The sequence below is a fragment of the Megachile rotundata genome, chromosome 2, assembly GCF_050947335.1.
Source record: "Megachile rotundata isolate GNS110a chromosome 2, iyMegRotu1, whole genome shotgun sequence".
Taxonomy (NCBI): Eukaryota; Metazoa; Arthropoda; class Insecta; order Hymenoptera; family Megachilidae; genus Megachile; species Megachile rotundata.
Genome location: NC_134984.1, coordinates 22,266,410 through 22,282,855, shown reverse-complemented (window position 1 = coordinate 22,282,855; position 16,446 = coordinate 22,266,410). Strand labels below are relative to the sequence as shown.

The 16,446-nt window shown below is 46.0% G+C and overlaps 1 protein-coding gene across 2 annotated transcripts in view; it reads right to left on the bottom strand.

Annotated features, from left to right (window-relative positions):
* LOC100877563 (Ankyrin-repeat, SH3-domain, and Proline-rich-region containing Protein) overlaps positions 1-4,636 on the bottom strand; it is a 77,295-nt gene extending 72,659 nt beyond the window's left edge. The window contains exon 1 of one of the 2 annotated variants that reach the window (XM_012293628.2): positions 3,263-4,636. The gene's annotated coding sequence lies outside the window, so the exon portion shown is untranslated. The remainder of the gene's footprint in view (positions 1-3,262) is intronic. The other variant, XM_012293627.2, reaches the window with a different exon arrangement.
* Between the last annotated feature and the right edge of the window lie 11,810 nt (positions 4,637-16,446).

Below are 16,446 nucleotides of genomic sequence, written 5' to 3'. Positions count from 1 at the left end.
GCTACTATCGTACACGACTACTCGTTATATCGCCGTTCGTATCCACGCTGTATCTCCTCCAGTTTAGATAACTAGGCGATATACCATTCCGTGTTGCGTTACCACGTAGCGTTACCGCGAGTTTTATATCGGCACGCGTCGCGTGACTAAACATCGAGGAATGTGCAAAACGCGAATGAAATTAACTTTGACCTAACCGTGGGTTAATATCTTAATCAACCATTAACGGTAATTAGGAGGGAAGAAATGATTTCCGATTAAGCATTCATCCAGTCCGCTAGACAGTGTGCATATTTCCTTCGATGAATAATTCAAAGACGCCCGTTTGTCTGGTAAAAGTTTCGCAACGTAGGAACGGTTGTGCAATCGGCGTGAGAAGGCGTGCGAATTATAAATACGAGCTTCGAGAAATAATCGTAATTCTTTTCCTTTGTACCGAGAGAAATCGAATGAAATTCGCGGAGTACGCGTTACCTTGAAACAACGATAATAAAACGTTCAATTACCGAGTCCGAGTGCAATGACCAGAGCACGGCTAAACACGGAAACGCCTGTGCCGTTAAAATTCACTCGGAGCCAAAGCAGTTAATTAATGGAAAATTGCACCGGTGAGGAGAAAATTAGTTCGGAGGACGCAGCGGATCTGTCAGAATCGCATAATGCGAGTGCACGTTTAATTAGGAATTCTCAAGATTCCTGCCCGATCGAATATTCGAATGTGTTCCAAGGTCAACGTATTGTACCTCCATTCGATTCTTCGATAAAACATTTTTACACGTATTTCCTACGAGCAATAAATGTACATAGCGTAAGTACCACTTTACGGTACTTTTATGTCATCCGATCGTGTTCGACATTTTACGCTCAGAAAACCACTTCTGACACGCGCGATTTAAGCTGGACGTACGCGATAACGATTGACCGATATGATCGATATGTTCACGTAAAGATTTCTAATCTTCGAATGACCCTTGCGGCACGAAGTGTTTCAAGGTTACAAAGCACGTAATAAAAAACGATCGTGAAGACATAATTTGTACTATTAAAAAGCAATAATGGAAAGTATAGTTTCTGGGACACGCTATTATGTGTTTACGACGTTATGCAACTGCTGTCCTTGTGAACTAGGTCATCGAACTGTTCATCAAATCGCTGTGTTTCGAACGAAAAAAATGTGCACTCGAATTTAACAGATTTGAAAAAATTCCTCGATATAAAATATGAATTTTCGATCGAACAAAGCTATTTTCCGTGTCCGCATCGACGAGTCGGAGAATAACGAAAAATATTTAACCTCGTGTTTCTTTATTTCCGTTCCCTTCATTTTTCAATCCCGACGGTGGGTTCTTTTGAGGCTGAAACGAATCGCGCCGGCTAATCGCCGTAATTTCGTGCGTCGTTCTTCTCAAAACATTCTTGCGGTGTTTCGGACGGAAAAGTGTTATTACCGCGGTGAAATGTACGCTGAACTGTCAGCCAAAGTATACGACAGTTAAATAAATGTTGCGGCAGAGTCACGAAATTAGTAGTTCCTACCATTTCCAGGACGAAGCCGGAGTAATTATACGCGAACCAACTAGTGCAAAGTACGATAAAACAAATTTCGACGATCGCGATCTTCTTTTGCTTTTTCTCTAATTTGTACTTGTACGACGTGAAATATTAATGTTAATATTAATACGGAAAAGTAGAATTTTGGTTCGTAGGTTATATCAACGAAACAGAATGTTACGCACTCCGCTTTTTATTAAATCATAACGAAATTGTTGTACACGGGCGGAGTAAGGTAAAAACGATGTAAATTCGCATCGAAATATGTACAAAGAGAATGGTGCTATTCGGCAAAAAATATGAAAAATGTAAAAGTATTTTTTCATTTCTGAAACTTCTTCGAATTCCTCCGAGTGAAATTTATCGGAATAACTTCATTTCGTGGAAATTCATATAATATTTCATCCCGTCGTTTTCTTTTTCCTTTTTTAATTCGTGGAACAGTTAGCATTCCCGAACGACGTAAACACAACACCGCGGAATGAACAATGGAAAAGCGGTACCATGTTCGCGTACGCGTCTCGAAAATATTGACTCCCGCCATTGTGAAGGATCGAACGCGAGTTATCGATAAAATTGTCGCGAAAATATCCTTTGTTTCACGGTGAAGTTATAGAAACTTCTACGCGACACAATAGCGACATTGTCCGTCGAGTTTGTACAAATTTCAAACAACCGTATGTTGAATTTTCAATGACAGAGATCCCGTGATATTCGTAGAAAATACATACATAAAAAGCGCGCGAAATTTCATTAAAGAGGAAGGCGGATTCAAGGTAAGGCATAGGTCGCTTTCTCTGTTTTTTCGACCAGTCTGAATTCGATTTAAAAGTTAAATCGGGCTTACCGGTGTCACCGATACCGGGAAGGATTTTAATTGAAGTTTTGCCGAAGCCACGAGAGCACGGGCACGCGGGAAGGCAAGAGGCAGAAAGAACGGGGGTAACCGGAGAAAAATAAAGGACCAACGGTTGTGCGCATGCGCGCGTCCCACGAGAGCCAAGATCGAGTGTTTTAAAAACACGCAAGAGGCGACGAGTGGGATTTCAAGGTTAGGCGAACCGAGACATTCGAGGTTAAACGACGAGCGAACCGACTTTTCTTCCAACATACGAATTCGAAGAACACCGCGAAAAAGCGACTGCCACGACTGCGTTTAACTTTCTTTATGATCTCGCTTGGATTACTTTCAAGATACTTTCGACTTCGGATGTGTGTTCATCGTTCACGGTTAAGTAAAAATATCCTGTCGTAAAAAATTACCTTTTCGCGCCTACGAACCTGCGTAGAATACCGTTGAGTTACCTCGTATCGATTCGTCATTAGCGCTTATCGATTATTGCTCCGTCTATCGTTTACCGCTATCGAACGATGCAACTGTCACGCCAGTGAAATCCCGACGCTACCTGCATTTAAATTCGAATTTCCTTTTTTCGCGATCTGAACCGGTAACGCGAATCAAAACAAACTGTCACGGTCGAACGCGAGCGACTGCAGTCGATATCGATGATCGAACAAACATCGTTTATCGAACAAATTCGATAACCGTACCTTTAAACAAAGAGAAAAAAAATGCGCTAGAGATAAGGAAAAAAATAGACGCGGGTGTTGGTTAACAAAAATAGATACGCGTCGATTGAACCTGTCAAAGATAAGTTTCGTTATCGGTTTTTAGGGACCAACGACCGACAACGGTGACACGCGTACTCACCTTTTTTATAAACTGGCAAAATTTTGGCAATTCTCGAGTCGCCCGTGTGATCCAGTTCTCGAAGATTTCGTGCGACTTTTCCTCTTTGAATGGTGTTCCCTTGCCTCGATATTTTGTCTCGTTTGCACTTAATCAGGTTGTCGCAGTTTATCGCTCGGCCACTCTTCTCTTTCTCTCGGTTGCACGATCCTAACCTCACCCCGCACGAAGCACAACTATACGACACACCGAGGCACCGCACTCCACCAGCACGAACGGAGAACTATAAGGCGCACCTCCTCTTACAGAGATCAGAAAATCACCGCGGCTATTTCTCGTTTTCTTTCGCCCCTTCTACGTCGAGCTTCCAGAAACTATTTTCGAAATTCAGCCACTTTCCGCCACTCTTCGCCGCGACTTATCTTTGGCAAGGAATCTACGCGCCACACGCATATGTCACTCCGAGGGGTCGACACTCTAAAAAGGAAGCAGCGCCGCTTTCGTTTTTGCACCGGATTTCCCTGCTCTGCTCTTTATCCGTCAACGACGAAGGTCGCAGGGGTCAGGAAGGTTTTCCGGCGCGTTCGAATTTTCCGCTGATCGTACGAAAGCGCCGCGAAGAGTCGTGGGTGCAGGAGAGCCGGTACCGTAGCCCCCCGTTCCTTTCCTGGTCGGATCTCATGCGTACCCCTCGCGGTATCCGTTTGAACCGTCGACGATAAAAAGCGGCGAAACCCTCGCGCGTCGATCACCAGCAGCGAACGATCGAAAGAACTCGCGAACGAAACTCGCTGCGCATTGACATTATTTCGACGTGGATCGACGTATCGATTTACTCGCGGTTTCGCGACATCGCCGCTGGCCGGATCTCTTGGTTATAACGGACAGAAGCAGGACGACTTTTTAAAAATGCCACGCACCGACCAATCACGAACACGCGCACGGAACGCGGAGGATACGAGAAGATAGAAGAAGAGGGAAAGAAGCGGAGCCGCTATACACGCAGGCTCGATCGTACACGCCGTGTGTGTACAGGTATCACACAGGCATCGAGGGGGGGCGCGCGCGTTACACGCACTCACACAGGCACGAGAGCACAGGCACACACGGACGAGCGGCGACGCGATCTCCTGACTGTTGATCTTTCCTGCTGCCGCTTTCTTGCCGTGGCGGATCGCGAGCGACGATCGAACACGGAGCACGGACTCGCGAACGCGCGCCAGCAACCGGAAACAAAGTGTACCGCGAACTAACGCGGCAGAGGTGCTCGCAACTTTCGTGTGGAATGTCCGGCGTGAGTTGCGTGGCCAACCGTCCGTGCGGCTAAGGTAAGTTGAACTGAGCAGCAGCGCGCCTACGGTAAACGAGATTAAAGCCGTGTGCCGACGGAACCGCGATATCGGCCAATCAGCGCGCGGTTTTGCGCGACGCGACCAATCACCGAGCTCTCTAACCTGGCGAACGGTTAGCCCAGGTGTAGCCGCTAAGGCGCCATTGCCTGGCGTTGGCACGTTACCTGCTTCGCCGATGGGAGGGGAGTCGTGGACGACACCGAGAGAGGGGGTTACCCTGGAACAGAGAAAGCTTGACTTTCGACCGGTCGACCGAACGAGAAAGAAAATGGAGAGGGAGAGCCACGGGAGAGAGGCGAATTACGGTAAGCCTACGGTCGTAAGCGTAACGTCGAACGTTCGTTTTCACCAATTTTCACGATAGACTTTTTATCCGTGCTCTCGTTAAGCCCGTACGGATCGAATTTCGTCGTTACGAGAAGAATATCCTGGATCGCGACGACCGGACCAGCATCGTCCGCGGCGTGTCTCCGGAGACACGTTAGGGTGCGTTTAGAGCGGACTAAACGAGCAAGAGCGTTCGTTCGTTCTCTTTCAGCGCGAGCGACCACCGAGCAAATTGTGCGGTCGCATCGAACGCCCGAATACGAGCGAACGTTCGCGGAGTTTAAATCGAGGAGTGTACGAATATTCGCGATTGGTACCGGTGGATCGAACCGCGTCGGATCGAATCGCGTCGAATTGAATCGAATCGATTCGTCGAGCGAGCGTTTTTATTATCGAGGCATTCGATTCGACGAGCAATCGTCGATCAATCGAGGAATGCTCTTTCGGGGGAAGAAGGATCGCTCGCTCGGTCTAAACGTACCCTTACCGTCATCGTGCTTGCCGGTGATATAGGTAGAGAGAGATAGAGCAACGGGGTAGATGGCTGTTATCTAAATTACTCTATTTTCTCGAGGGACGCTCGTGATGGATTTTTTTTCGATCGTCTGGAACGTCGGTATCGAATCAAGGTGGGTGTTCCGGCTGTTTTACAGACACCGTCTCTTTTCTTCGCCGCGTACCTCTCTGTTTCTCTCGATCCCCTCCTTTCGGCGTTCCGTTTCTCTCCCTTGTTCCTCCGCTGCCTGCTGTCTCCGTCGATCTCGAAGAAATAAGTGTCCGAACCAGGGCACCGAGCTGTACCAAACACGAGTCATATTTAATTTCGAGATATCCATCTTTCCATTAGGGCAACGACAGACCTAGGCTGGAACGTGGCACCGCCACGATCGAACTACGTTCGAAAATAACTTTCTTATTATTTTATTGTCGCCTATATTGCCGACGTTACCGTGTCGCAGCGCTGGTGCATCTCGTACGCTCGTTTGTCGGGTTTACCTTAACTCCGGGACAATTTGCTTTACAACGAGTATAATCGGTAATATACGTTTAAGGGACGAGGGAGTTAACGGTAAACGGAAATAATCGCGGAACGCGTTAAATGGGAAAGGAAACGAAAGATTCCGTTTACCTGGCGAACACGATATTCGTAGAGGACACGGCTACGTTTTTATCCGATGGGATTGTTCGCGGGGAGATAGAGAAATGACCTGCTCATCGGTCGGGACGAGGAAAGAACGTTTATACAAGGCGAGGAAAGATAAAGTGCTGGCGGATATAACAGGTGGGAGCAATATGGTGGCGTCTCTGAATGGAAGGCGTACTCTCCCGTGTTCGACGTAGTATTTGCTCATTCACTTGTTCCCATTTTATCGTGGCTAGCGGAGTTTCGTTCACGGGCAACTTGCCACGTGGATTAGGAACATCGAAGATTTGTGAGAACTAGAGATACCCGATATCTGTCGCCGTTTGGCTTTCCCTTTTCGCTCGCCGTATCAACTTCGAGCAGACTGTCGTCTACTGTTTCGTACGCGCTCATATCGTAATACGTTCCAGAGACAGATACACGTTTCCCGAATTAGAGCGTGTAATCAAATATCCACGGAAGTCCCGCTCTATGGTTTCTTCTTACTTTGCTCTGCAGTCGTTATCGATCTTCGACTTCTACTCCAACTCGGCTCGGAGAGATATCGATAATTTTCGTTACGGCCGTTTATCGAGGTTCACCTTGTAACGATTACGACCAATGCGGTCATCCATAGATTTTTACGTCGGTAGAGAATTAACTATCGAGTTATCCTCGACACGAATTCTATCGATGAACAATTTTGATTCGTGTTCGAATTTTCAACGTACCCTTACCGTCGTAAGGAAGGAAGGTAACGATACGACATTTGCAGTAATCGGTGGAAAACCGTTAAAGCAAAGAGGATCTAACGTAGCCAAACGAACCGATGACCCTTCCGAGAACCTCTCTTGCCTTTTACGATCGTTTCGAGTCCCAAAACTTCCGTAAATTCCTTGAAAATGCTGCCACGTTCTCTCTCTCCGTCCTCTCCGACGACGATCCGTATTAACCATTGTTTCCAATGACCCGTTACATTATGCTCGTTTCACAGCTGGCACGTCGCTGAATAATGCAAAAGCGGAACGAAGGATTTTTCGAAATTTTCTGTTCGGTTCGTTTGTGTTTCCGTTCGGCCGGCGAGGACGCCGCTCGATCGTTCGACGACGAAAACCGCGAAGCCCCGCATCGACCGGCATACTCGCGAAAGTACGAATCGTAACTTTAGACGGCGCTCGTTCGCGATTTAATCGACTTTTCGAAACTTCCAGTAGAATTCCCGATTCGCGCGTCACGCGATTCGCGCGGGCACGGAATCAGACCGCGGCAAATTGCTTCGACGACTCTCGTCAAATTGCCGCAATTTACGCACGGCATTTCGTCGATTGCAAATTTTCTCAAAAACGAATGCGTGGGAAAATCAACTATACGTTGCGTAAAAGCTGAATTCGCTTTATTCTAAAACCTATTTACCGTCGACCGAAACGCGTTGCAAATATTTGGCCCGGATATACTTTCCCAACGAATCTCGTTACTTATTATGGGATGAGCTAATAGAATAGCAGGGACGCGATTACGGATTCAGGCGCCGTTTATTATCGAGCAACCCGCAAAGTACGCGATAACAAAGGAGAGGAGAGAGAGCCGGTTAGACGAAAAGAGTGCGACAAAACGCTGGAGAACGCAAAGAGAGGAGAGGGTTGGCCAGGAGATGCTATTCTACGAGCTGGTTTTGCATAAAATGCATTGTAATCCCTGTGCACAATGCAGAAAGCTCAAGTTTTACTTGCCGCTGTAATTAATGCCTGGCCTCGGTTCATGCAGACGGAGCTCAATGATAATTCACGAAACAGAACCTCCCGCATATTCGTGTGTCGCTCAAAGACAGCCTACCTTCTTTTGTGAGAATGCGTCAGCCGGCGAGTTGCGCATCGGAGACTTTACCTCCGTGTTCACCGCGTTCAGCCAGACCCTGGTGAAACAGCGAGCTGAAATTCTAAGACCTATGCGTCACCGGGCGAATTCCTGCTATATGTGCGACAATACGAAAAGTCTACGATGTCTGAAAGAAACATTTTTGAGCCCCGACTTGTTCATTATCCTCTATGTTACCGATTTAACGAAGCGAGTCGAGTGTTGCGTCGCCAACTCTCCGGTTCTTGGTATAACGAATTAACGGAAGAAAAAATGTCTAAATACCCCTAACTGGTTTAGCGAAACGAGTTGAAAATCCGAAGTGTTTCCCTGGGTCACCGACCTTCCGGAAGTAGAAGTAATTCTTGCTGACTGCAATGGCTTCTGAAACTGTGGGACGCAGGAGGTTGCACAAGAGAATTTCCAAAATTAGAAGTCATTTGATCGTCGATTACGAGATACGAGACAGTATCTAAGAACGTTGGGTGCGGTCTAAAATAACAGCGTAACGCGTACTTATCTATGCAAGAACGAGTGACACACAATTATTACAACAATCTCAGGTAACTCGATACCGTTCCCTGTTAGACTATTGGCGCCGAGTGTACGCCTACTAGTTCATTCGCTCTGCTCTCTTCCATTTGTCCTGGTAAACATAGATAGGTATGGTCGTCTCGTAGCGAACAGATCGTTCGAGTCAACGACTTCGATGGAACGAGATATCGACACTTTCAAAATCCTCCCGCGCGTCCGTGTAGCCATATCGCCCCGGGGTGATTCGCTTCCTTGTCTGATTTCTCATTTTCGAAGCTAGGACGCGGTCTACGAACCACCTGCATAACTCGAAGCCGTTTCATTTTATCTTGCTCCGTAAAAAAAGAGCAAAAATATAATGGAAATTAGAATTATGTGACTGCGCGATGCACGATACGTTGTACATCGTCGCGCGTTGTGTGACCGTACATTTAATATAAATCAGAGATCCTGCAGAGTTTCGAGATAGTTTCGTCGAAAAATTTGCGAGCCACGGCAGATTTCGGATAATTAAACGTCGCGCGAACAACTTTTTTATACGAGTACAACCTCGCGATAACGTATCTAATAAAGAATGCCGATCTAACGATAGTAAATGAAGAAATACTCCGATAGAAACGAAGTTGACCAGCGCTGCAACGTTACACAGAGTTCGCCGTAGATTCCGTTTTTCCGCTCGCGGAAGGAACTTTGTTGCACTGTCATGGTTGTTTCGTATCGGTTTCTCCGTTAATTTAACTATACCTGTTTGCTTCTCGGCGCACCATGCCCAACGATTGTTTACTCGGATAACAGTCAAACTTTTCCTCACCGACTAGTTGCATTGTTCTTCCGAGTTTCCACGGTTGTTGGCCCGAATACTTTTGCTCGAATTCGTGGAACCGTAAATTCCCGTTTACAGACGAGAAATTGTATCGCGATATTGCAGCAGTTAGATGAAAATAATTTGCGTTGTCTATAGACGCTCGCGAAACAATAGTTGGCGGTTAACTGGCTGATTTTAACAGAGATTCGCAAGTATTTGGTCACGCTTCGAAAACACCTCGCGAGAGACGTTCCGGATCGCTGTCTAATTTGTAATCTGGATTCGCGTACATTTCCTAGCAAAGCGTTTATCCGCTCTCGAGCATCGGTCCGAACTGTTGCGCGTTCGTTTGTAAATCGCTTTTCATTAGCGGATGACATTCTGGTTTTGGAACAAAGCGTCGGGAACATAATACTGTAGGTGCTCCGCGTTGCTATAGGATCCAATGCCCGACATCCTGTAACGCAATCGTCACCCGTACAGTTCGCGTTTCTAGATAGGACGAAAGTTAAATGTAAATGCTAGAAAGAAAGTGTCTGTAATGTTTCATTTATTGTTCGGAGTAAACCAGAAAGTGGAACGATAAAGCGTTTTCTCTAGTGGTTAATTCCATGTATTTTTTTACGAGCTTGGCATAATTTGCTTTTACCTCTGTTTTAACGGGATGCCCGCTCTATGGCTTCCAGATATAACGCAGCGAAAAGTTGCGCGCACCACGGGGAACGTGCTCTTTTTCCGCCGTTTTCTATCCTGCGTGTTTCTTTCCTTTTACCGGCGTACCTTTTTATTCTACACTTTTTCTATTTATCGCCGGTATATTTACTAGCCGCGGTTTAAACGGCGTAACTTCTTTCGTGAAAATGGGAAAAACCCATCTTCGTCTTTGGGAAGATGATTCATCTTGATAAAATGGAAAGCGCGATAAGAAAACGCATCGTTATCGAGGTTAATTTATGACCATAATTTCATCATTTCTTTTACGAGAGACATACCGAACGTATTAATAACGAATTAAAGATAAGAATTATTCATTTTCGTCTTTAACCAGTTAAAAAACGATAGCGCTTATCTATTCTATTTCCCGGCGATAAATGGCGCGTTATTTTCGAGAATATCGAGTACTTTGCGCGCTCACCGAATAGGTAGCGTGTAAACAGGCGTAACCGCGAACACTGATCGTCGCCGAAACTTTGCCCATTACTTTTCCACCCCGAAGTTTCCCTTAGACTCGATTATCGCGCGATATCAATCTCATAAATCTCGTCCACCATCTTCCCCCGAGCAAAGATCGAATCCTCTCCCTTTGTATCGTCGAACAAAACGAAAGAAGAGAAGGGCTACCGCATCGGGTTATTAATTTATCGGAATTAATCGAAGGAACCTTTCTTTTTTTCCGACGTTTCGAGAAGAAGAAAAATCACGTTGAAAATCGTCGCCGTAAAAAAGAGCAGGAAGACAGAGAAGAAATTGCGAAAGCAACGATACGGAACGTTTCGTGGTGACGTCGTTTGCAGCGGACACTTAGTTTTCTGACGATCGTTAATCTCACTCAAGTTGCGACAATGACAAATAGAGATCCACCTTCTGGGAGAACGAATGAGTTTAGGAGAGATCAAGAGGCTTTTCCCGTCACGGGCTGAGCATTCGAGTATTGTTTTATCGAGGCCGTTTTGCCAGAAAAACATTTCCCCGACAGATTTTATCGCGGTAAATTACCTTCTCTGTCTCTTTTTTCGCTCAAAGTTCACCGACAAAAACTTCTAAATAAATGGTCGTCTTTTATGACGCTCCTGCGGATCGCCATTGTTATACCTTGCTGGCTAGCGTGGACGCGTTACATCGCCGAGGTTCGAATTCCGCTGGAACTCGAGAAACGTCGAATTCGTTGGATGCACATTTTTCCAACTTTTCCAGTCGATCGACACTTTCGTTGTATCGCGCGCTTTTATTTGCCGCGGGGGTATTTATGCGGTCCAGGTCTCAGAATACGATTGTTCGTTCGCTATCCATTGAACCTTTTTTCATTCGCATCCGTAGAACCGCTGACTCGTATGGAAGAGCATTAACGCGAAAATAAAAGGGGCAAAGCGAAGCGAGAGTGTGCGTGAACGTCAATTTTTCGCGCGTAAAACGGCAAGGGGTACGTATCGATATTTATCGCGTACGTAAAACTGTATCGAGAAACAGAGCTCAAATAAGGGGTCGGTAACGACAATTTTTATTTCCGGTGATTACGAAACTTTCGTTATTTTTTTTCGTCGAAACGAATTCGACTTCGCGAAACGTCCCGTTCGGCTTTGGAAACAGCGAGAGCAATTCGAGAAATTTCCATTTCGCCGATAGCGGAAAGTGGATCGAAGGAAAATAACGACCGTGACTGTGCGATTGCAATTACATGCATACGTATCTTCGCTGGTTACCGATAGATCGGACAGTGTTCGATGTTCGATATCATTCTAGGAAGAACTTTTATTTCGACGCGTAATTTTCACGGAAAATAGCATTCGATCGACGCGAGTCGAGCGTCGACTATCAACGAACCTGCTGATCGATCGATCAACGTTCGGCCATCTTTTGATCCGATATCGTTTCGATTCTGCTCTATAGTTCCGTCATGCCGCTAAAAATCCCAAAAATTTCCACGTCATTCGTCGTCGATATTCGACGTTGAACGCCGCTGGGAGATCCAGTTTATTCCCCGTCGACTCACCGAACTCCAATTACTCCAATTTTGCGCAAAAGTCGCATTCCGGTTACGAAACAATCGTAAATATTTGGAGGACGCGAGGGTTAACTGCGTCGATCGCGCAAAGTTTCGATCCCGCATTAGCGACGTTTCCATTTTGAATATATCGTAAAATAGCTTGGCGGAAACTCTGTGACCATAAAACAGGATATAACTGCTGCAGTAGCGCCGTTCCACATCCGCCACCAGAGGGATCATTCGCGATACCAACTTTCCCGTAAGTCCTCGAGCAAAATTATTCATCGGAATTTACGTATCCGAACGGGGGTTTTATTCGTAAGTTCGGTCGACGAACTCTAAACGTAACGAGCTTTTCCACTTGTTTCGTTAATTCCGTACGATAGTCACCGAGCCACGACGCGTTCGGCCGAACGAAGAATTACGCGGATATAAAAGGAATCAGCGCGTCCAGATTGAATTCGAGGCAAAGCGTATTGGGAGCGTTGAATTCCGTTAACGAAGGATTGTGTTCGCGACAGTACGTAGAACTCGTTCAGTCTGTAACGAGGCGAACATCGATAAAAAGGGTACTTCGACTCGGTTCAAGAACTTCCGATAGCGAGACAACGGGTTCCCTGCGAAATTTCCCGGAGCTCGTTTCGTGGCTCGCTAACCGAAAGCTGTCGTCGAGAACATGTTCCCCGTCGTAATACACAAATTTCGCTCGATTAACACTCGAGTCGCGAACAAAAACGTTTCGTAAATCTTACAATTTCTACGCCGCGCGGTTTTTGCGGCGAGCTTTTACGGCAGAGATCGTTAAAAGCTTGATTTTCTCGTCGAAACGCGCTCCTCGCGAAAATGGAGGAAAATCGGGACGATAACCGAGGTCGACCGAAGAAAACGAAATTGTCCATGGATAGAGTTAAATCTTGTTGGTTTCAAAGCGGAATAAGCTTTCTAGCGAGAAAGAAGTTTCGTGTTCTCGGCGAGTTTAGTCCACGGAAAAATTCATTTTACCTCTTGAGGCGCTCGAAATTCGGTTGACTCGACGTAGCTTCTTTCTTTCTTCGGCTCATACCCGTAGAAAGCCCACGTAGCCATTTGTTTCTACCCCTTTCAGTGCTTTTCGCGCGACTGTCTTCGGGGACGCGAATTTATTTCGTCGAGTTCACCCTCTCTCGGCTAACCTCGTATTACGCTTCTACCGCGTCTTACCCTAGCGCTCGCTTTTCTCCTCCTAAATTCTATTTCTTTCTTTTTTCCCCGCCCTCCTTCTCTTTTCCTTTCGTCTATCTAACGGGAGCATTCGGCACCGGCTCCTCTCTCGGCCTTTCAAAAGAGTCCTCTTGCCGCGTAATTATAAAACGAGACGGATTTCGTTTACAAACGCTCCGAAATTGAAAAGACTCGATTTGTTCGATCAAACAAACCGACGCCGATGTTTACCGTAAAACGAGGTCTTGCTCGAAAGAAAATTAACGGATGCTCGTTGAAAGAACGGGGTTGCGATTTAAGTATTTTATAAGGTAGAAACGTCGGAGCGATCGACTCTTCTGGAATTAAACTCCGACCATTCGTGCTCTAACCGGGAACATTGGCCCAATTGGCACGTGACGCTTAATACTTCGATGTTCGATATCGCGATACTTTGATAGCCAGCTTTTCGCTTTGTCAGTTTTATGCAAGTAACGTAGCTGGTAATTATTGGTTCCGCTTTCAAAAGAATGGAGGAACCAACAACACTTTCTCGTATCTCGCATAAAAATCGATGACACGGAAAAAGGGACTCGGGTCAGTCTGCCTCTAAAGTTTAGAATATTCTTTCTAGCAAAACTTCTTAACGAACATATCTACTCGATTGTCCGTGTTCTACGAGAAACTGTAACGATAATGGCGGTACTTCCTACGTTCTCCATCAAAATGGAGCGTTCACGATAATGTCCGTACTTCCTCTCAAGTTGACAGTTCTCGAACACGCGGCGATTGATCGTTTACTGAAAAACGATAAACGTCTACGTGGCGAGCTACGTGGAAACATTGAATCTAATGCGTACGCATTAACCCGGTTTTGTGTTCCTTCTTGCCGACGCTGTTCCTATTCTACGGAAACTGGCGCAACAGCGTCAGCCTTTTTGCACGCGGTCGAGGAATAAATTGTTGCGTTGTTTTGCCTGTTTCTAGGTAAGTGGGAAGCAAGTGGCCCGGAAACGAAATACTCGACGCTGACACGCTGCGTTTCCTCAAAGCATGGAAATTGACCTCGAACCAGAAAAACGCCTCTTGTCCTGTGCTGCCGCTTCAAACGACCCGAGCCACCGTGACGAACCGCCAAACGAGCATTTACCGACGCTTCTTCCATATTTTTCTCCTACACTTTAAACCGGTGGAGTGTCCGCGAATTTCGCTGTACGTTGCGGGACTCGAATTATAAGAGAGTACAGTAATTTTCGGCGTTTCCAAATTCATCCAGAGTCGTCGAATCGAGATAAGAATCGTTTCGACGTTGCGTTACGACGTAGGAGAATATCGGTTTTTTCCGAACGAATCGCTAAAGCTGGAGGACGTTAATTTACAACGGCGGTATTCACGTTGGATTGTTGCACCGGCGACGAGACCACCTGTACCGCCATTAATTTCATTCCTGGGGAAAGATGGATCTTACGGGGTTGCGCAATGCTCGTTGTCTTTCTCTCCTTTAATTACACATCTTCCTGAGAAGGGTCCCAGACCATTTCCGACCATTCTACGTGTCCGAAGGTCTTCTCTTTTGTTACCGAGATATTCTTGAGAACGATTCTTCTCCCGCGTGTGGCAAAAAATCGCGAGATTCTAATCGTTAATTGCACGAGTTTCGTCAACGGAGTCGCGGGAAATGTTCTTCTCTCGGTTCGTCTTTTAGCGAATCTGTCGAGTTCGCGGAACGGATGTTTCGGCTTGAAATTTCGGTCGTTTAAACGAAAGTACATATCCCGTGTGCGAGAGGTCCGTTGTTCGGCGCGAACGTACAAGGAGAGATTGCAAAGCTTTTGACGCGTCGGACGGTGAATTATCCGACACACGGGTAAATAACCGAGAATCGTCTGCTAACTCAATTTGCTGGTCCCCTGTCAAATCCAATTAACGGCGAGCTACTGGGCTTCCCGGATAATCGGCCGCTCCCCGCAATTTAATTCGACGCGTTTCACCCTCAAACGTTTTGATTTCGATTTACGGACAGCTTTCGAGAAGATTATCTTAGAAGTTCGTCACCGTTGCTGTCTACTTCTGGATGCTGCTACACCGAACGCTGCTCGATTTATTTTCGACGAAACTTCGTTACACGATTATTTATCGGTACCGATGAATTCGGCTCGTTTGCAACTGCCGATAAATCGAGTCATCCATCTTTCGAAAAACCCTAACGTATGTAGCGTTAGGAGCGCGAACTTCGTTTACGAGTAGAAAAACAAAGAATCGTAGCAGATTTACGGAGTCGAACGTGACGTACAATTTATTTTTGGAAACGAGATTTCGTAACAAAGAGTACATTCGTATTTGATGAACGGTGTTGAATAAGTTCGCGGTCGTAGAAGCATTCATCTCTTTCGGGGAAATATAGATAAGACTCCCGTGATAAGAGTTACAGTTACGACAGAAGGTTTCTGTTGCCCTCCGTTAAATGTCACGTTTCTACGTACAGGTAGAACGATAAACAGGCGGGAATAGCACTCATTGCCTCGCGTTATGCTTGTTATCGCTAGCCGTGTCGCGAAAAATGAACTATTCTCGGTCATTTCTCTCTAGTCGATGTTCCTCTTTCCTTCTCTTTATTTCTCCCGTGGTTTCGTTCCCGCGGTGCTTTTATCGAATAATTCCTCGTTAGCATTTCTACCAACAACGCCCTTTCCCTTCGTACAAAATCGTTATGTATTACTGCCATAATTTCACTCGGTCCTAACGATCCGAAATGTTTCGATCGAGTTCTCGTTCTAATTAAACAAAAAACGAGGACAGCTGGCATACAGGAAGGAAAAGAAAGATCTAAGAGGCGGCGAAAGACACGGGGGTTAGTTACGTAACGAGACGGTGCGTCGTGTTTATAATTAGTCGCAAACTATTTGGAAAAACGAAACCGAGCGTGTTGGAGGCCATTGTCCGTGCACGCGTGTATCGAGCACGTCAATAAAAACTGTTTATTCGTAACAACGATTACCGTTATCGCGTTTACAGAGTCCCTCTTTCAGATTTGTTTGATTCGTCGCTGGTTGCCAGTGTCCCGCTGAAAAATCGATTTTAATTAAAACGCAATTTATTAGAGTAACCCGCGCAAAGAGCGGAACCGCGGGCCACGCGACCGAACGCGCCATGCAATTATTTAAATTAGCGGCCGTAGTTATTTTTCGAATCAATATTTCCCGTTGTACGCTATAACTCGTTGATTTCGCGTACCTACCATCGAATACCAATCGGGATTCGATGGAATTGCTCTTCGCTTGTGGACCGTTACGGGTCACGCCTTTGTACGCCACGGACATTTAATTG